At 39.5% G+C, this 22,809-nt stretch overlaps 1 long non-coding RNA gene across 3 annotated transcripts in view; it reads right to left on the reverse strand.

Annotated features, from left to right (window-relative positions):
* The window catches only part of LOC125693908 (uncharacterized), a 152,774-nt gene that overhangs the window by 80,981 nt on the left and 48,984 nt on the right, over positions 1-22,809 (reverse strand). Inside the window, exon 3 of one of the 3 annotated variants that reach the window (XR_007377301.1) lies at positions 13,410-16,127. The exons of the other annotated variants lie outside the window; for them this stretch is intronic. This is a non-coding gene — a long non-coding RNA (uncharacterized LOC125693908). Of the gene's footprint in view, positions 1-13,409; positions 16,128-22,809 lie in introns of those variants that run through there. 3 annotated transcript variants of the gene reach the window in all.

A 22,809-nucleotide genomic window follows, 5' to 3' on the forward strand; every position in this document is an offset into this window, starting at 1 on the left:
GGTACCATAGAAATGTGTATTGTCAAAAGGAAGTGTGCTGCTGGAAAGCCTGAATGCCGGCTGGGTTGGAAAACCTCATGACCACTTAGGGTGATTAATTGGAAGCTGAATGGAAAAATTAAAGATCTTATTCCACTTTTCACAAGAGCAGGGCTGTTAAGCTGAGTTTTGTGGCCAAATTCCAGGTAGCTACATTCAGCCTACCTAAATACTCGAGAAGTTATATTTGAATATACCGTATTATTCTTAACTTCCTACCTTCCTCTGGTATGTAGCATTTCTACATGCAGCCGAACAACAGCTTCATTGTACCTTTGAGCAGCACTGTGACTGTACGGGCTGAAGAGTTTTTGTCCTATTTAAAGTGCTCTGAGATTCTTGAAGGTGAAAGACTGCATACATATAGAGTGTTTTATTCTTAATTTTAAAACTTAGCTAAAATTAAATAGGTGGTATTATTTGCACATAGTTCTCTGCCCCTTTCCTGCACGTAACAGAAAAAAATGTCCTTTAACTACCTCTATGATTTTCACCTTTAATTAAGGAATGGAGAGGGTTTAGAGAAAATGGTTTGATGAATTAAACTATTGTAAAGGTAGTAGCAGTATCTTATCTATGAATATATTCCTGAATTCAATCTATTTTAGATTTTATATTTATAAGATGAGGTGTTATTCTTGGACAGAAGTTGTTAGTTTCTTATTCAGTGACACTGCAGCTGAAGGTAGGCTTTCCTTTGTTTAACAGTCATAGACAACATGGGCAACAGCGCCTTCACAGAATTACAGAACACCCCAAATTGGAAGGAACCCACAAAGATCACCGAGTCCAACTCCTGGCTTCATATAGGATCACCCAAATCCAAACCCAACACCTGAAGAAGTTGTCCAAATGCTCCTTGAGCTCGGACAGTTTAGAGTTGTGCCCACTGCCCTCTTGTAAAGAACCTTTTCCTAACACCAACTGCAGCCTCTCCTGACACAGCTCTGTGCCATTCCCTTGGCAAGTCAGTTCCCTGTCATATTTACTGGACTAGGCCTGCATCTAGGGAAGCCCTACGATGTTATAGCCATCTTGTCTAACTGTACCCAAGAACAGGTCTTTTGAAGAATGGAGAGAACTGTGATTCCTACAGCAAGATCTCACACTTATTGTGGGTGCTCAGGGTTGAAAGTAGATGTTTATGCCTTAGTGGTGGTTTGTGAATAAGTTCATCTGCTTTGCCAACATTCAGAGGGATCTATCAACATCCATTTATTTGTACTGAACTTCTACACAAATTTTATTGAATCCACGCGACAAGTGCAAGTTGAAAATATGCTGCCCCTTGTAGTGGAAGTTCACATAAATACATCTGCAATTATTTAAACAATTTGTATATTACAGCAGTCCCAAAGTGTTCTTATTGTCCAAAACAGCAAGCCATACAATACGGAACCAGCCACAGAATTCTTACATTCTGGGCTCCTTTTCACTACTTCACTGAATTATCATATAAAAATGTAAGAACCACTTTCTTCTATATTCTGTTGTTTACATCTGCAGTATGAATGAAGAGCAATTGCTCTAGGCTTCTCTGCAAAGAGGAGGGAGGGAAAGAAGGCGAGTTGGCACAGGTAAGGGAAAATAAATATCTACTAGACCTGTACACTAAATAAGCCAGGAAAAATAAATATGGAGAAAGCCACATTTCTTTGGCAGGTCTTCTGTAGGTTAAACGAAGTAAAATATTGAGGCACCCAATCTGCTTTAACACTCTTATTTTAGGCAACTACTTTAAAAACATCAGTGTTTTCAAAGCAAGTCTGATTCACATGAATACTTTATTTGCCTTGTTGCATATAACATTTCAAAAAAATGTTGGTAAACCAAAGTGTGTTTTTAGTTGATTTCCCATTACTAGATCATTTGATGTGTTGCTTTCACTGAAGAGATGCATCTGTTTATTTACTTTTAATTGCGAGGTCACAGCAAAATCTGTAAAACCTAGAGATGAAACTAGGCATAATTTTTAATCTGCTGCCCACATCCCCTATCGTCACTTTTATTTCCATACATGACCTGGTGATTCAGAAGGCTGTTGGTTTCAAAGTACTTTAATAATTTTTGCCTTAAGACTTCACCTACGGCTTCCTGTGTTTAGAAACCAAAGGCAAAAATCCCATCTATGACTAAAACTGTTGCTTTTTTGTTTTTGTTGTTAATTACAATTGCTCTCAAACTTCAGGATGTGTTAGGGAGACCTTAGGATTCAAAAACAAGTGAAACATCGGTGACGTACTTTCACCAACACCTGCTCTGGTTTGTTACTTTAGATTTTGAGCATTGAATGAGAGTTTGTCTCTTAGGATAAGAATACTCATTAAATTGGGAAAAGCCCTTCAGAAACTTCTGGCTCTGCTAGTATTTATAACTCCTTTCTATTACCCATGCCATTGTTATTTCCATCCCCATACTGTTAATTACTTTCATCAGAGACACTGGAATGCCTTTGTAATTCTGCAGCTCTGATCTCGGATGGTTTGAAATTTTTAATGACACCACGAGACAGAAAATTAGCAGATTTGGCCCAAAGCTAGGCCCAAATTCTCTTTTGGTGTTTTCTAAAAAATATAGGATTTTAACACAGCTACTGTAACTGCTTTTTACTGGTTTTGGCAAAACATACAGTTGAATCCTATTATTCCTCCTATGGAAAGGGCCATGCTGCTGACATTCTGCTTCCTTGGAGGAGAGCAGAACAAAGGGAATCAAATAAGAGTTATTAGAGAATAAAAAGAAAGTATGTTTGGAATGAGTCTGCTCTTGCTCGTGTTGGGTCTATCTCCTCGTTCTTGTGCTATTTGTAAAGTACCTTATCTCTCTAGGGCACTGGGTTTTGTTACCTCACATAATGACATCACTGAGACCTAGCATCATTTCACCACTGATGCGTTCTTCCTGAGTGAACAGAGCTATTGTGAATAGGTTCAAGCAATCTGAAATGACCACATGAGAGTGCTACTATAATCTATAATCAAGAAGATGGGGAAGACAGAACAAGTTTTACCTGGCAGCTGTTCTCCTTTTGAAGTGCAGAACACATCAACTGAGCAGAAAGAGGCAGGACATAGGCTAAGGAGACCTAATCATAGAATCATAGAATCACAAGGTTGGAAATGACCTACAAGATGTCAACCCCCTTGGGATTTCTGCAGCCTGGCCTTCTAACACAATACATTATTGAATGAAATTAAACACGTAACCTTCTTTCCAGAAGGAAGATGGTCTTGAACTGAAATTTAAGATGTGCTTAAACATTTTGCGACTATGACATTTCTAATTTGCATACAGCTCCAAAATAGAATTTGCTCTCCTGGTCACATCTCTTCTTGCTCACAAAATACTAAAACATGCCAAGCATTTTAAGAGACTCTATTTTAGTAGAGTCTAACTGTTTTGGTAAAAAAATATTTGCTCTCGCCAAGTACATTGCATGTCATAGTAACCCACGGCAACTGAAACAGTGGATGTCCAAAGCCATAACCACTATTTTTTCCAATCAAATGCTGGAATGCTAATTTGGACACTCTACTTGACCTTGCTGGTTCCTTATGCTAACTTTAATATTGTCAGTCAAAGCAGCTATGGGCCCAGTGAGTGTTTCCTACAACTATCAGTCTAGCACACAGTATATCATTCGTTTGTTTCAGCTGCAAAGTAATGCTTTCATTTACTTTAATCATTTCATTGTGTTCACGTTCACTGTATTTCTTCTTCTTTTTTTCTTTCTTTCTTTTTTTTTTCTCCACAGAAGTTTCTGATAACTGTTTTTCATGAAATTTCTACCAGCAACTCCTGGAAAATGGGAAGATACAATCACTCTACAATTTAGTAATACAGTTAATCTTTTCAGGTTCAAAAACAACCCACAAAATTTCTACACAATGAAATCTATTAAAGATTTTTTTAATATATATATATTTTTGTATATAAATATATACACGCAGTCCAACCCCAAGAATGAAAAAGGTTCTATTTGTCACAGGAAATTTTAAAAAGCCAACAAAAGGATTTCCAGTGGCAGGCAGCCAGCAAGGAAACCTGACCTCGGTCAGTTTTATTAAAGTAACTTTACACTTTTGACATTTGCCTTTTCTCAATAAAACTTCTTGAGCACTTGTAAGAATAAGGAAGTTAATATCCACAAGCACAAGGGCAGATGGGCAAAAGCCTTGCTCGTTAGCCTAATATCAGCCTTGCGTCAAAATAGAGAGAACTTGCATTAGCTGCATCGGACAAGCAATAAATTACAAGACACTTGAAGTTCATAGGCAAAGTCTGGATTTGAAGTCCTAATGTCTGTGACACAGCCCAGCAAATCAGGTCTCCTTTTACAATATGGAAACCTGACCTGCTGCAGAATATTATGATCGCTCTAATGACTAAGCCTGGTCAGAGATTACCTCCCAGAGTTTTATAAATTATTTAGATGTACTAAAACTGACAGGCGGGGCATAAAAATTCTTTCACAAAAGCTTTCTCTCCAGCAGAAACTATGTGAATAATGACTGCAATCCAAAATTTCTCAAGTCTTTTCTGAGTTTCCTAGAAATCACATGCATGTTGTTGCATGCTGTGCTTTTCCATTTCTGAAAACATGTGCCGTGCAGTGGAACTAATTCTGGAATCCTGTCGAGCTCGTGCGTAATTCTGTCCAGCTTAGCAGCAAAGCACTTTGTTTGCAGCATATAAAAGAGAGAATCAGTGGAACCTCATTAAACAAAGTATTTCAGATGGTCAGAATATGATTTTGGGAAACATTTAGAGTCATGTTCGTAAAAAACTGCAGTTTAATAGGCAATTAAAAAGCATTAAGCAGCTTTTAATTTAAAGCTGACTACTACTGCTGTTTCAGATAGCAGAGAAGAGCAAAAACGTAAAAACATAAAATCTTTTCAGTTATTCAGCTCAGAATCTCTGAGGAATCTCACTGAACTTTTGTTTTTCTGCCCTATGTAACCACTGGTTACAGCGTTACTCTTATGAAAACTGCTTTTATTCATAAAGTATTTCTAATGAAAGGATTAGAACTGAGACTCTTTGATGCCATAATTGTCCAGCACTGCTGTCCCAGCAGCTGTAGTAATAACCTCCCCAGCAGCGCATGGGAGTGCTATGATAAACTCCATTACGCTTTCTGGAAATGAAATGCAAAGCCATGAAAATGAAGTATAGAGGAGAGCTCCTTGTTTGTTTGTGTCTGACTCTTCCAATAGCTCTTTGAAGTCCTAACATTACCAAAAGCCTGTGATTGAAAAGATTATATTAAGAAATAAGAAGAAAAAAAAAAAAGGAAAAAAAAACATCTCAGGAACAGAAAATACTTAGGGAACACTTAGGGAAAAATAGAGCACAGTAGTCAGTCTTGTGACAGCCAACTAAAAGAAGGGTTTCTCAGATAAATTACTCCTCTCGTTATTTGTGGATGCCCACCCACATTTTCTGCCTTTGCACATGGGCCTTCAAACAACCAAACACACTCATTTGGAGTTAACCGCAGTCCTGCTTTCTCTCCATCAGTTACACTTAACTCTCTTTGTTAGGATCAAGGTAATTCCAGAAAGGTCAGACTTGGGAGCCTTCACCCATTTTGCACCCAGCCCTCTTTATGAAGTTCAAGGTGCTTTCCTATCTGATGGGGCTCATCACACCAGCAGGTCTGCTTCCCCACCACTGCCCTCCAAACAATTCTCTTTAACTGCACTTTATCGCTTCTCACACCCTGTCACCAGTTCTTTTCCCAGATTCTAAACACTGTTCTCCTGGCCCCATCACTCCTTAGCAAGAAGGAAGGTAGGAGCAAACATGTTGCACAACAGGGCTGAGCGACACGTCAGTGTGCTTGAGATCATTTCTGCCTTTTGCACCTGAAAGAGAACACGCCGCTAATGACTTTCTCAGCAGGTATCAGGAGCAGAGCAGGGAAGGAAACTGCAGCAAGCGCACTTGTGGGACTGAAGAACGTCGAGAAAACCTAAAATGTTATTTTAAAGCTTCTGAAGGATTAATGGAGTGATGTATGCAATTGTCCTCCCAGAAATATCTGAATCCAGGGTAGGGTTTTACAGAAGTTGGAAAGGTATGAAAACTGAGGCTGACAGCTGACTACAATCATTTTTTTTTTTTTCTATATTTCATAGAATAATAGAATCAGAACGGCCTGAGTTAAAAAGAACCTCAAAGACCATCTAGTCTCAAGCCCCCTGCCTTGGGCAGGGTCACCAACCACTGGTGACCAACCACACAACCAACCACAGGGAGCATATTTGCCCCTTGTTTTCACACTGGGAATTGCATATTTGTAACTGAGGGAAGAACTGAGCGCAGTGTTCAGAATGCTAGGTAAATAATGTTGCTATTAGATTTTTAGAACCTGCTCTTTCCTTTTTTTTTTTTTTTCATGTGTTATGTAATTATTCCTCTAATGAATGCTCAACCAATAAAGGTGAAACAAGTTGCTAACCACTGTTACTTTTTCCATGCCTGGGTTTGTAACTTTCCACAATAAAAGACGGAAAAACTGAGGCCCGTGTATTTATACAAACCTCAAAAATGCAGATTCATGAAAAAAACATGCTTTGTTCTTTGCTAAATCCTGATTGCTACACACAGTCAAAAAGTGAGATCTCTTTTGAATCTGATGGTAGCACTCAGAAAAATTCATTACACAAAATGACATCAGCGTTAATTTCTCTCCAAACTCCAACAACGATCACCTCAACCTTTTCTGAATGCTGTTAGATTTATTTTTCCCAATGTTGCTTGGCATCTTAGTTCAGAAACTGATCAGCTGGCTGAGTTTGAGCAGGACAGATTTCCTGCTTGCGGGAGCTATTCAGGGTGGCTCTTGAATTAAGGCATAGAACTCCATCAGTGTTAAAATTAGAAAGTATGACAGCTTCAGAGACAGTTATATATCACAAAGGCAGCATAGCTCTGCAGTAGACAGCCTTTGAACTCCAAGGGGAAAAAAACTATATGGAATGAGAGCAGATGGAAATTTGTCAAAAGCTTATAAATCACCACTCCTAGTTTCCGAAGTTTCAGGACAGAAAAACCTGTCCACACTCAGACTGGACTCCATACCAACTCTAGACTGGATTTCCCTTGCTTCTGTTGCTTCCATTCCTATTCTGGTTGATACACAGTCTGGGAGGGGGCAAATGAAGGAACTTCCATGGCAAGGTTTCCAAAATACAGTATTTTAAGTTTTAAAATATAATTGAATTGACTTCCTGAAAGAAGAGGTAAATGGAAGCAAGGCTATTCAAGGTCCTAGTTTAGTCATCAAAGAGATCTATTTTTAAAAAGTATGGAAACATTCAGCTTGCAAACTAGCAAATACTGAGCAGTGAGAGGTCAGGTCACTGCATAGCAACGACTGAAATGAAGGAAGAGTCTGCATGAGAAATTTCACAAGCAACCACAGAAACCCCACAGATATCCTTTGATACTCCCTTTGCATCCTATGGCTGCTTCCATAAAATAAGAAAATAAACAATTAAGGAAAAAGAGCATTAATAGCCCAGATGCATCACTCTAGTGATGCACTCTGGTGATCGCTCACTCAAGGTGAGCGATGTCTAAAGTATGCCTGCTGCTTTAGGAAATCCTGAACACCTCCTAAACACGGAGTTCAGTTCTCACATGGAGACTGTGAGTAACCCATGGAGATTGTTTTAATCCTCTGTGATGTTTCAAAATCCAGCTACCAAAGCTTTACTTTGTCAGAATAAGTTGGCCATGTAATTAATCAGTGTGACAACTGCATGCAGCTGACACACACCAGTGACACCTTGTTCCTGTGTTCCCTTCTCACGCTCCTGTATGTTCTCCACCAAAATCTGTGTAGGTTTTTATACTACTGTTGCTATCCTTCTCTTCTGTGGGAAGTAACCTCAGATATCCATATTTCACCGTTCCCATTAATGAGGAATTAGAGAAATGGAAGCTGTCGGATGGAGCATTGCAGGAGGGGAAAAATATTGTGACCAGCCTTCCTGGGGTTTGTAAGATTAGTTGCTCTGACAGCCAGATGGACAAGCAAATAGTAGCCCCCTGAAGGGACTGCAGCACTTATTTGTGCCTTTTCCTTCTTCCTTCTCCTCCCATGTGTTTACTTCAGGAAGGAAACATTCAGTCCCCAGTTCTGAAATCAACTCCAGGTCACACAGGCAGTATGAATTTCCATTCCTGCAGTCACATTTCTAGCTCTTCCTCACCACAGTGCCTTAATATTTCAATTATTTACTGTCACTCTGAAGCACTATTATGTTACACCTACACTGTGTTCAGCACCAACTCCAAGATATGGTTCATTACAATTGTTAGCAACAACTGTGTTTCTGAAAGTGTTAACTGCTCCTGACTTCCTCTCCTGATGGTTAGCAGACTAGCAGGTCATTAACTGCTGCAAGTGGCCAGTTTTTCAGAGATTAGGTTTTAACCTTTTGAGTTCATGCAGTCCACACCAGTTGTTCTGATGGGCATATTGCATCTGTCCCTCTGATCACTGCTGGGTCTCTCTCACAGGGCTGTAGCTTTTTGTATATCACACTGGGGGGAGTTCATTTTGTTTGGTATTAGCGAAGATGAGTTGGGTTAGTGAAGTGGGCAGCACAAAGAAAAGAGAAGAAATTGTTCATGTATGTTCAGATAACTCTCTTCATGAAGAGAATATCTGAGAAGGAGGATGTACAGTCTCAGCTTCGCTCCTCTCTGGGTTCCACCTAAATTTGGGAATGAAGCACAGTGATGCTGAAGGCAGAGAGAAAGCCCCTGCCAACCACGGCATCTTGCAGCACCTAATGTCCATTGGCAGGCATTGCCCTCCAGAACCCTTGTGCTATGAAGGTTTCTGCAATCATGAGACTGCCTGAATAATAAATAAACTCGGGTAATTTTCATTTATAACTCCCATTATGAAACTAAGCTTTCATTATAGTCACTCAGGAAACTCAACAGTGCGAAGCATATGCTACAAGTTTAGAAACTGCAAGGCCAAGCAAAAGAACCCAAACACATAAAATTTAATAAATAAATAAATCTGAGAAGTTTTAAATTAGTTAATGCATTTTCAGGCCTAACTCAGGATTTTTAACAAGACCACTTCAGATTTTGTGGCGCTGCTGAATGGTCACATCAGACATAGTGTATTACAATTACATCTGATGCCCTTTCCATGCAAGTTGTTTTCTATTTATTGCTTACAGTTAATAGTTTAATGGCTTAAACAGAAAGGAAAATGGATACAGCACCTCAATGGCAGAGAAAGCTTTGTGGCATTGAGCGCTTATATAACACACACAACCTTAAATTCAAACCTACAAGCCTATAATCAACCAATCTTGGGGCAGCATGACTTCCAGAAGTTTCTTTCTTGTTCACTGCAATGATTGCAGTCTAGTTGATTGCTATCTAGTTGATGCAGGGCATACCCTGCATTGCTACAGGGGCTGGCAGGTATTTTCTCTAATCAGAGAAAAAAGTACCAGGCCAGCAAACAACCTTCAGAAACACCTTCAGAAACCAGATCAGGCTCCCCACCATCCAGTATCTAGAACTGTTGTGTTGAAGTGGTGGTTCTGTACAATACAGTAACTTGCCAAAAAAACAGAAAATGAAGTAGAAGAAAATTTGGCTATCAGCTCTTTTTCTGCCATCCTATTAAAAATCTTGAAGAGAAGACAGTGTATAAACAAAACAAAGTAAAATAGAACAACACAAAATAAAATTAAAATCAGCCTTCTTACAAAAGGTGGTGAGCTGAATCTGTAAGGCCAGTCTACAGAGTACCTATGTAAAAAGATTAAATAATGGGTTCTTGTCCATGCTCCCAGGACTATTACTGCATTTTACATCAAATGGTCACTGAATAGAATACAGAAACATTCCTTGGCCTATCCAAGCACAAAACCGAGCAGTTTCCCCTAAAATTTCAGTGAACTAAAGTGTTTTCCAGTGAATCTGTAGTGATGTTAATATTCTTAACAATACTCCATGGCACATTTGCATGCCTTTCTGCTAACCAGCATTTGGGATCATTAGCAGTGTGATCCCAGAGGATGCTGCACGCAACAGGCACATCACCAGAGAAATGGGCACCTGGATGCAAGCCTCAGCACAAGCCAGGCTCAGAAACCTGGAGCACGCAGAGCACAGCAGCTTCCCAATGGAGCCAGATCACTCTAGCCAACTGGCAGAGCCACAATTTAGGCTTTTTTTTTTTTTTTTCTCCAATTCAATACACCTAATACATATTTGTTTGATATTAGCAGGGCTGCTCTGAAGGTAATGCCTCCTATTTTACTATGTTGGCCCGCAGTGTCAGAGGCAGATGCTGGTGGTATGGCAGTAGAGGTTCTACCTTTCCCACCAGTATTCCATGATATTTTGTTGCCATGTGAAAGGGAAGCAGAAGGGTAGTCTGACAAAATGATGTCTGACACAGAAGTGCAGATGGAGCAAAGGGGTGTCACTGCATTTCTCCTTATGGAAAATAATGTTGGCTAAAATGCATAGCTCATGGTGGTGACCATGTTGAAAAACAGTGCTTTGTAGCTGAGAATTTGCTCTATCAAACAGTGTTATTATGCTCTTTTTAGTTGCTGTAGTTTCCCTGGAAACAAATAAGAGGCATTACTTCTGGAGGAACCTACCAAGAATGCTCACTGTCTACTTCTGAATTCATTTTCCCCATGACTCCTCCACACTGATACTTGATTTATTCACATACAGCTTTGTTAAATGATTTGTGGGGTACAATCTCACTGTTATTGCAAGCTGACTAAGGCAGAAAACCCTCAGGTTGCTGTATGCTTGTTTTGAAGAATAGGCTGAAGGACCACTCTAAAAATATTTGCTTTTCTGATATCCCCAGACAGCTTTCCTTTGATTAGATGTATAGTCTGGCTGTGTCTGCTATACAATGTTTTCTGGGCAGGCAGGGAGAACGCACACATCACCACTAAAGTACTTCATATATCCTTCAGTGTATCATTGATTTATAGTTTTCATAATTAAAGCCAATTACCCAATATGGAGCTGGGTTACTTCTTAGTTTAAGAGCTTATGTTTTCATAGAATGACAGAATGGTTGGGTTGGAAGGGACCTTAATGCCCACCCAGCCCCTCCCCTACCATGGGCTGGCTGCCCCCCACCAGCTGAGACTGCCCAGGACCCCATCCATGGCCTTGGGCACCTCCAGGGATGGGCACCACCATAATCTGGGCAGCAGTGCCAGGGCATCACCTCCCACTGAGTGCAGAAATTTCCTCTGACATCAAGCATAAATCTCCTATCTTTAAGTTTAAAACCATTCCCCCTTTTTCACTTCTCCTCCCAAGGAATCCCACAGAGGAAGATCTACTTAGGGAAAGGGAAAGCTTTCCTTCAGCACTAATCAAGACATCAGCCATCACAGTGTTCTGAAGTTTGGAAGCACCACGTTATGGTACTGTCAAAATAATCTCCCACTGGTCCTCCTGTAGCCCTTTCAGAAAAATGTGTGACAGATGACAAAGACACGCTGCAGACAGGGCTGTTTGAGTGCTAGCAAAACATCAAAGGGTCCATACAACCAATCCTGCTGCATGTTGCCTGACAGCAGATCACCAAGTCTGTCTGCTTCTCTGCATACAATCCTTGCTTCAAAAAGAAAAGGAATATTAAGAACAAAACTAGATTCCATTACTTTAAGCACATTCTCACAGTCTTAAAGTTCATCTTCAGAAGACAAAAGAGCTGGAGAGGAAGCTCAGCATGGTACAGCATCATGCTACGCTGAATGCCCGTACACGAGGCTAGGGAGGAAGGCTGCCCAGGACTGAGGAGCCAACTGTTTTTACCTACATTCAGTTGTGTAATACTTTCATTGCCTGCAGTTTCCACTGATACAAGGTGAGGAATCGCCTCCATTCAGCAAACCTAGATGCTTCAAACCGTGTCACAAACCTCCAAGCCTGCTCAGGATTAGGCATCTCACTCATTTACTTGTGAATAGGAGGAGAAATAAAGCTCTGCAGCGTGCTCAAGTGCTTAAAATAAGACTCAGCTTACCAAAAGCCAGATTGAGAATAGTTTGATTACAGCACGCATTTAAGCAAGAAAGTGCAAATATGGGTTTCCTAGTTTAATGGAGGAGAAACAAGGAGAAGTGAGAACAGAGAGATGAAGGGCAAAGGCAAAATGACAGTAACAAATTTCAAACAGTGCAGACAGGTAACAGTTGGAGCAGGTTTTTGAAGGGAGTGTATTCAAATCTTTACATCAAGATCAAATATCCTTCTTGGAGGTGTTCTTTAGCTAGAGATAAATTGATTGGCTTACACAGAAACCTTATGAATTTGTAGTGTACATAAGATCAGACTACGCATACTAATCCTTCCTTCTGCCTTTAAACATTATTGATCAGAACAGTAAATACTTCTTTAAATTATATTGATTTTAGCAGTGCAGAGGTGAGACTTTAAAGTGAATAAGCAAATGCTTGTATGAATTAGAATGGGAAATGTCTTTATAGCACAAGAAGAAAAAGCTATGAATCTTTAAAAGCACACCAGAATGATAATAAACAGTCTAAAGTTGCACAAGTTTGAAGTCTTGCATGTTTCCATCTTCAAAAGACCCAAAGTAGGCAAAATGTCGATGCGAACACTGATTAATTAGTGCATTCTTTAAAAATGTTATCTCTTTGTAGATGTATAATTTAACCAATATTTTCAAGGTACCAACTCCGAGGGCTTAGCAAAAATAGAAATTCTCAAATCAAAGCTACACAAATAATTCTCAAAGAAAGCTGGCTTTTGTGCATGCCACAATACAGTCTTATCTCAAAGTTGATTTTTCAAGTACTATATCCAAGTCACCACACATGAACATTGACCTCTTGACACAGTCATCCATCTGTGGCTCTTTATCCAAATTACTTATTTTAATGATAGCGTCAAATTGAATTTCTCTTGATTTATTTACCGTATTTTTACAGTATTTTCCAAACAAACAAACAAATTAAAAAGACCACAGTGGTTTTGTTAAATAGAGTGGGACCCCAGTTACTGTATAATTATTCTTTCAAGTACAGAAGAAACTACCTAGCTCTGTTTTGCCTGAGATAGGCTATGCAAGGGGCCAGGTTAAAAATGGAAAATATGAGATATAATTTTACCTCTTTGCTTTAGATATTACTCTCAAGTTGTAAGAGTATTGGTTGAAACCTCGTTAGTCACTGCTTGATTTTGCCATTTTAACAGAACCCACATTCAAGCAATGGATAGCAAACTCATGGTTTTAGAAGATGCAGATACACTTAATCTGAACACAAAAATATGACGTGATGCAAGTTCCCAAACGTTTGGACTTTGTCAGTGTCTACTACCACACAACCACTTTAAGTACACAGTGAAGAAAAAACGTCATCTATTTTTAATGGCAGAGATTGCTCTGACAGAATGTTTCCACCAGTTTTACAGCAGCTGACGGATTTTGTACAAAGCCTGCTGGAGCAACTGGGCATGCTGCATGCAAGGAGCTCACGTGCAATGCGCAACGCTACATGGGGGATCTGCTTCATTGCTGCATATCTGCCTTCCACGTCCCAAAAGCAGCAAGATCAGCTCAAGTCCAGTTGACAGATGTTTATTGATGAACATTGCTCTTACATGCACAAGTCAGAGGTAAGCAATCACACCTGCTGTTGGCCTGCAAAGGCATGTTTCATTTGACAGCACATCATTTTAGACTAGCTATCAAAAAACCAATGATTTTTTCTCGCAATTAGAGCTTTTTGTTTGTTTGTTTTATGAAAAGGTTTGTAGCAAGGGGAAAACCTGGCTTTACAACAGCTGTCCCTGAGCTACAAGTTGATCTATCACCCCTCATCTACATGAAGAATAACCTAGCATTATTCTATATGCTTGTGAGAGGGAACCAGAAGGTGTGCCCTAGAGGGCAGACCCAAAGATCCCTCATTTTAGGGCTATGTTAAGTGTCCAAGGATCCGAGTACTGCATGTGCCTGCCACCAGGTCACCCTGAACACGTGACACATTAACCTCTGCGGATGCACGGGTCAACTCTGTGCCAGGCACACAACAGGTCCCATGACCCTTGACTTCAACCTCCCTTAACGTAGCCAAGAAATTTGCTTTAAACATTATTTCTTGGGATTTTCCTTTATGAAGAGTAGATCTTTTGGGAGAGGCTTTCAATAAGAAGGAGAACAGACTGAGACAGAAAGATATTAGCTACTTGTCTAAGGTCACGCAATAAATCAATAGAAGAAGCTCAAATAGGAATCCAGAGGCTGACTAATGCAGGCTAACAGAGTCACAGTCTTTAAGCATGAGATAGCCTTCAATCCAGAACAACATTTGTTTGTGTACAACATTCCAAAAAATACAAATAAAAAGATAAAAGGAAAATGATACAAAGCAGGTTGCCCAGTAAAATGAGATTTAACCCAGTGCCCTTCATCTGTGTTTTAAGGGCTCTCCTGGGAGCCACAAATAAGAGCTGTGAGATTATGCGAAAGGGAATAGCATCATAAGTATAACTCTGATGTATCATAAAAGTAATAGAAAAGCCCACAGGGAGGGAAAACTTTTGACTGGATCCACTCGAATCCTTTCAAATCAGGAGCAGTGTGGACTACCCTGCTATCACTCTGGGAATTCAAGTAGTTGGGACTGCAAGCACTTTCTAAATATTTGAACAAGGTGAGAGGAACTAGAAGGCTAAATTCAAATTTATACTCTTCTATATTCCCTCTTTAATCTTAGCTGTGCTATGTATTACCATGTTGAACTTTGATTTGGGGAAAATGCTGGTTAAAACATCTGCTGTTCTGCTAAGTTGTGCACAGTGCAGCTCTAAGTCATCTGTCAGCTTTGTCTACTCTGCCTACTTCTTTCATCCACCTCTTAGGCTTTACCTGACACCTAGATTATGAGCTTTCAGAGCAAATAGAAATATTTTCATAAAATAGAAATATTTTAAGCTCCTCTACACCTTGCCCATGCCGCCTAGGATTTGACCAAGATTCCTCAGGGCTCATGTAAAACTGTATCACTGTGGTTATCAAACAGTGCCTTCTTAACCCCTGTACTGCACATATACTCTGGCTTCGTATGCATGAAAAACTCTGCTGACAAGATTCTGCTTTCCTTTATATCATTATACAGCACATAAAAAATTGGACTCCCTTTTTTATTATTATTATTTTTAAATTCAGCATCAGTGTTCTTATTTAGCAGAAGAAATAATCACATCACTGCCACTCTACCAAAATACCTTACTCATTTTCAAATGGAAAAAAGAAGGACAACCTACTATATTGCTGCCTCTAGCTGAATTCAGCAAAAGTGTTCTTCTGCATCTAGAGACTTGGATAATAAAATGGGTTATTTATTGGCAGTGGGTGATGTGTGGACGATTACAGTCCGATAGGTATTTGAGGGTAAAGTCCAAAATTGCAGAACAAAAGCTGTTTTCTATTCACATTTGGCTCAAAATACCTCAAATGAAATGGACCACCCACAATCTGACACTTCAAGCTGCAGAGCACTGAATCTGCTGAGAGCCAGTCACAAAACCTGATTCTGTAAGATCATGCTAAACACAAAGCAAAAAATTACCTGAGTGTATAAAAAGAATGAGTATATCATATGTCAGACAAGAATATGTACAAATTAGAATAGGACCTTTTGACTAAACTTATTCACAATAGAAGGGCAAATAAAAGCCCCTATCATTTCAAGGATAAGTTCTGCCACAATCAGGAAGAGCACCATAAAGAAGTTTGTTTTTTAAAGATTAAGGCTGGAGATAGAGCAAAGAACCCACCATTCCCACTGCCTTAATTATTAACCCAAGTGTTAAATTCAGAGACCCTAAAACATTCCTCTGCTTTTCAGTTATGACAAAGATGTAATTTCCATGGGGAGCAGGTCAATATTTAGCACACACGTTGTCCTTGTATCTCCTGGGCCCCCTGCTCTGGGTGATCCTGTTTGACCAGGCAGTTGGACCAGGTGGACCCAGAGCTCCCTGCCAATCTCAGCCGTGCTGTGGTTCTGTGAAGAGTGATCCTGCATTGAAAGAATGGAGATAAAGGAACGTGCCTTGCATCATAACGAAAGCTGGTCTGAAAGAATGTGAACACAGTCTGAAAGTATTACAAATAAAATAAACAATAGAACCGAAATTCATCAGTCATCACCGACCCTAACAATCTGGATTATATTTTTCAGGAGCAATGGATAACACAGCTGCTGCTCCCAAAGATTTTGTTTTTTTTTTTCCTTTCTAAAGCATGGATGTGTATGATTAGTCTTATTAACTTAATCTTGCCTTCTGAACTTCTTGATGTGTACTTACCTCTGGTGGGGAAACCACTTACGAGCTTGAATCTGAGCCCATGCTAAGGAATACCATTAGATCAAAGCTCATAAAATCAACATTTCTACACACATAGAAAGTTCTAGTTGTAATTTGGCTTTCAAATCTACTTTAATCATTGCTGCCAAGAAATAAAAAATACATAACTAAATAACTCTTCTTCACTTTAAGTCCAGTCCTGAAAATTGCCATATAGTCCTCTTATGCACATATGCTACAGCAAAATGAATTTCTTATACCACAGTTGTAGTGAGATGCACGCAGTTTTCTCTTACTTCTCCAAGAGAGTTCCAAGAAGCTACTAGGAAGCCAGAGATGCACCAACAGCTGCTGTGCATGTGTACATCCCACTGTATGGGACCTGAGGAGAGACTTCCTGCATGATCCAGATTTACAGTGCATGAACTGTGGAGCTCGTGTATGCTAATGCACTTGGCACATCCAGATTTCCAGATGTCCGGCAACTCTGTCAGAGCAGTAGGACTGCTAGAGGGTTGAGTATTTTGGATGAATGCACAAAATCCATAGTGGAATAAAAAAATGTTAAAGCTAAAATGAAGGGCATGCTGAAAGGACTATAGATCCACAGTTGCTCTCAGTCTATTTAACATATAAATCCTCTGCAAATATTGAGTTTAATCATAGCAAAGTGCAAGCATAGTCTTTTTTTTTTTTTTTTGGCCTTTAATGGGCATTACAGAAATGCCATATCAAAAAGCAAGAAGAGAAAAAGATAAAGTATTCAAGACTCCTAACTCATCATTCCAAAGTTATTGTGCATTTTTCAGGGTCTGTGTGCACATTTGGCTGGGTTTACTGTCATACTATCTTCTCCACGAGACATGGACTCTTTTTCAAGTCTTTTGCTGCTACAAGCACTGTATCATGGTTTTGAGATTGAATTTTTCTCTAAAATGTAGTTTTTGTAAGAAAAACAAAAGTAATGCATTAGCTGCAAGCAAATATCAGCTTCACAGAATCATAGAATGGCTTGGGTCAGAAGGGACATCAAGCATCATCAGCCCCCCTGCCACAGGCAGGATTGCCAGTTGCTGGATTTGTCCTTCAATCACATGCAACTCATCCTAACATGTATCCAGCCCTACAATTCCCACAAACTGTTGGTTCAATGATCCTGAAATTGTTGAGCTCTTCTCAGACCCTCTGTAAGTGCTCCAGCTGGATCCTTCAGAACATACTCCCAAAGGAAACCTATCTTGACCTTCCTCTGGAGGGACGCACCAGCCTAACTGGTTTGTCCTTGCCAGATATGCTAATTCTTTTCCCATATTCAGCCTATGGGGATGCTTCATTGGAACAGAATAGATTCTGTAGAGAAGCAAGCCTAAATTACTATTGGACTTTACCAATCAACACAAGAGACACATAGTAAAAATAATAGGTTCAATATGGACTTCCTAAGTGTTTTACACGTGACATTTAGAGTTGTCTATAATCCTCTTCCAATTCAAGCCATTTCATTGTACCATTCTGCCATTGAGCAGTGCGTTTGGACTGGAGTTAAACTTATATCTGTCTCCTGTGTGTGTATGGGTTCATGTCAGGCAGATGAGAGTCACCACTCCAAACTCTCATCGCATAAATCCCTGGTTTGTCATCTTTGTCCCTGCTGGTCTTTCTGTTTCTTTTTAAAGAGAGTGATTTTGGACAGAGATATTCCTTCCAGCAAACTAAAGCTATTCCTGTAGTTTAGAGTGCAATGGAGTTAAAGGTCCCTCGGTGTCCCCTGTCTGCTGAACACATAGCAAAGCTTGTCAGCAAAAGAAGCATTCCACATACCTTGAGCAAGTCCAGGCTTTGAACGTATTTAGCAACTACTTCCAGATACGAAGCAGAACTAATAAATTACCACTAGACAGATTCCCCAAGTAACCGCCCCATTCCCCATGTATTATTCTTATGCCTGTCAAGAGTTTAAGACACTCCCTTACTTGCACACTGCTGATACCAGAGAAAACATGCTGAATTCAGTGTGTATGTGAAAACCGTTTCCTCGGGCAAGTGATTATGGGCTCTGCCGCTTCTCTTGAGTGGTAATGGAGTCCCTAATTGCTCTCCTGGCTGATTATGCTGTTCCTGGTGTTTCATTTTCAAGGTACTTAAAGTTCAGGTAAATCACACTTACCACATGACCTCTCCTATTTTATGGCTTTTTTCCTCTTTTTTTTTTCCTACCGTGGAAAGGCAAAGTCATATACGTTTCCTTTGTGCTTCTTATTCCTACATTAGCTACAGCTTTCTAAGTGGAAAAATACAAGACATTATTATTTTGAAGCTATTATGTTATTGTTAAATTAATATTCTGTGCAAGTACTTTGCTGTTTAGCAACATATATAAACATGTGTTTATAATTAGGCCTGTACTTGAAAACTTTCTGAAAACAAAGGTCTAATGCTCGGCAGCCTTTGGATGTTCATCCAGCTTTCTAAAATTACTTAAAATATTCTGGTGCAATCTTGACTTCCTTCTGGGTTTCTTCATCCTGCTCTGGAAAATGTATGCCTGTTTACAGCATTTGCTGCCATAACCTCTCTGTAAACAACTTGGTAAAGCATTCATGCAGTGAAGCACACGAAGTCCCAATGCTATCATCAGCAGTGATGTCCTTTCTCAAAGCACAGATACAAATTCCAGGGATCTTTTGCTGCTTCAGAGAAGACATTGGCAAGATGTACAGAGAAGCAGTTCACTCAACTGTTCTTCCTGCAGTGAAAAATCCTAAGGTATTTAACAACAAACAGTGACATTTTAATAGTTTTATGTGGTCCTGCAAGAGGAAATGTTATCCTAGTGCAAGGTTCTAAAACTCTGCTGCAAAGACAGCCCCTCTCTGCTAAACCCTCGGGGCTTACAGAGCCATTTACACACAACCCTATTGAATGTCTGTAGGCTTGTTGACTTTACATATGCTATACTTATCAAGAATTTTCCATTTGAGCTTCAACTGCACGTGAAGTTAGAGAATGCCATTAAGGTTAATATGGATGTTACGACACCTTGGCATACTTCTCCAGAAACATTTGTTTCAGTTAACACAAGAAGCAACACCCTCTCTTCCACAGCGTCAATAGGCATGGCCAGACTATTCCACAGGTTTTTGCTCAGGGCAAGCTACCCCAAAAGCCTGATGGAACACAGCAGGAAGACTTGTTACAACTCGAGTCCAAATTTGGATTCCTGACCACCTTCTAACACAACGCATCCATATAAAAACTGCACAAAGCAGAAGGTATTTGGCTGTCAAAGGGGAGGGATGGGATGATCATTGCTTTGCAGAGCTATAATAAAGCCAAGGTTAAAGATCAACTATACTTGTCTCCTGACACAGGTGAAAAGATTGAGAGGCATAATCACCTCTCTGAACAGAAGATAATCCATTTGGGGCACTGCCATTTGGGGCTGTTTATTCAGCCTCTGGCACAATGTTGGGAGCTTTACATAAAACCAGTGAGTACAAAATCAATGAGAGCTTTAAAGCAGTGGCAGGTATTGCTACAGGAGTTAAAACTTTTTTTTTTCAAGTTGCAGCTTTTCAACTGCTTCTCATCACTTTTTCAGCATGTTATCTTTCATATCCTAGTGAGGTAGAAGATGTGATTCACGACACAAGATAGGAAGCAGACAGCAGCAGGCGGTACTAAAACACCAAAATGCGTACTGAGACTGTAGTTATGTGAGCTCAGAGTCCGGGATTTTTTGAAGCCTGAAGAAATGCCCATTGAAACTCATTTGGAGCTGAGCATCTAAATCTCCTTAGAAGTCTCTGACATCTTTAATCATTACCCTATTTTACACCTGAGAAAGCTGAGATAGTGATTTTCACAGGTCAGATAATAATCAGGTAATAATTTACCAACTTGATCTTTGCAGTTGGTTTCAAAAATTCTTATATTTACTCATTATTCAAAATTACAACAGTGTTTCCTGAGTCTGTAGACCACCTGAAATTCATCTGAAGTGAAGAAAATGACATCCACACTGCATTCTTTATTTAAATTCATCTTTTTGGAGTCCCTAATTGAATAGGCAGCAAAGTGGCAATGCGTTTTAAATTATACATTTATCAAAATTTTAAAATGTTGAGTTATTCTTTGAACTTGAATTATCAACTGTATTTGATTGCATAGAATTCCTGTCCTGACAGTATTTGAACAAGCAATAGAACAGTATTAACAGCATCTATCTATCCAACAGTAGTCTAACATACGTTCCAAAAAAGTATGTCATATCAACATGGAAGCATTAGGGCAGAAAAGAAAAAATAAAAATAAAGAAAAAAAAAATAAAAAGGAGGGGCAGGAGGGGGTGGGGAAGGATTTAATGATTTAATGTTACTAAGCAACAAATTTCCCTGAAAAAAATATACGGGAAGTAGAAAGATTAATGCCCTGTTACTTGCTTTAAAGCACATCCAAGCTGTTTCAGTCCAAACAGAAATAGCATACCTTGGAAACTTAATGATCCATTCACTTATTCTTCTGTAGCCAATAAAACAGCAGTGCACGTTCAGCTTAGCCTCTGTCACTGAGTCATCAGCAACTTTGCTTTAGTAGAGGGAGTTTGACTACTGTTGGTGCAGAGGTTAGGGAGTAGCTGCTGGCTAATATCAAGAAATTCTCAGAATATCCCTAACAAGGATTCCTAGTGGGGTTTTAATGATATGCAACACAAAAGCTGACATTTCCATGTACATTTGGTACGTATGGCTTTCATTTATTCTGAGACAATCCATTTCCTCATCATTACAAGAAACAATAAAAAGAGCAGCCGAAGACCAAAAGATGTGGAACTTGGTACTCTCAAATGAACAAATACCATACGTGTACTCTGTATACCAAACTGAATCTAATTCTGAAACACAAGCCATTTTTTTCATAAGCCCACATTCCAGATCTATATAAATTTTTGCTTCCCTGCGATACTTCAGTTCTTAACTATGTGGCACTGCATACTTCTGAAGTCAAAGGGTAAAACCATAGCAGAAACCAGTTTTCCAGTGTGTTATCAAATATCTCAAATGTAACACCTACACTGCCTTATCCCATCTTCTCTTACACAAACATTATTGTTGCACAGGTCATGACCAGAGGTCTTTATTCACAAATAGCAGCATATTTTCTAATAGCTCTACAACGAGCAGTTTACGACACATCAAAACATTGTCTACTGTCCAGTATTTTTAACAGAACTGGTTCACAATAGATGGGCTGCCTGGTATCTACAGATACAGAACTACAGATCTGCTGAAGCATAGAGACTTTGCCTGGACCAACATCAAACATGAACCTCAGCCCACAGATACACGGAATGGCTTAGTCCCAGCACAGTGACCAACTTTCCTCCATTCAGATCAATTTGGTTTATTGCTTGGTATGCCAAAAATGCATTGCAGATTTAAGATCAAATGAGTAAATTCAGAAGAACATTTGTGCCTCAGTATTTCGTAGAGCCACAGGTTCACATCCGAGCAGAAATTTCTATAGTTATTCATTGGGTATTCAGCTTGTGGCTGCTGTGAGCATGTCACAAAATAAAAGAAAATTATTTCAGGGGAAAAAAAAAAAAAAGCAATGATTCAGACCCAGAATGGTACTGCAAACATGTCAGATCCTGTTAGCTACAGTATCAGTATATCTCAATGTTGGTATAGGTTGGTATAGCCCAAGTTTCCTCCAGCTCAAATTTGATGGCTTTCTCTACAAATTGTAGATATCATCTGGTTTACACTTGGCTGAGAAGGCCACTCCTCATACCTCTCAGTCAGAACAGAAGGCAAATAAGTCAGTGTTTCCTACTTCTTTTTCAGGGAGAGAGAGAAATAATCCTCGCAGAGAGTGAAAAATATATCAGTGAAAGTCAGTACGGAAGTTCTGCAGCAAACAGGCTTTCCATCCCAGTGAGTAGTCAGTCATAAGGATTTTTTCTTCTTTAAATAAAAAAAACTGTTGAACTTTCAGAAGCTAAACTCAAAGTTAATGTGCAAAATGACCTGTAAGATTTCCACAGGCAGTGGGCAGGACCCTCACAGAGCAGCGCTTCTCCATGCCAGAACAACCGAGCTGAACTCAAGTTGGACTCAGAGAACATAAAGGGACAGAAATTAAACAGAGGTGTTCAGTTTCCTACTTTTCATCTCTATAGGAAGGTTTAAGAAGTTATAGCAGTGCAGAAACTACAATTGAAACATAAGCAACCTGGACAAATAAGACAAAAGACTGAGTTTTGTTATGAGAAACTGGGGGATTTCAGAATGAACTGACAGCATGATAAAGCCAGGTTAAAAAAAATGGAGAGAAAGAAGTTTCAATTAAATCAGTTTTCTTGGAATGCTAGTGATTCCAATTTATCTA

Source organism: Lagopus muta, chromosome 5, assembly GCF_023343835.1.
Source record: "Lagopus muta isolate bLagMut1 chromosome 5, bLagMut1 primary, whole genome shotgun sequence".
Taxonomy (NCBI): Eukaryota; Metazoa; Chordata; class Aves; order Galliformes; family Phasianidae; genus Lagopus; species Lagopus muta.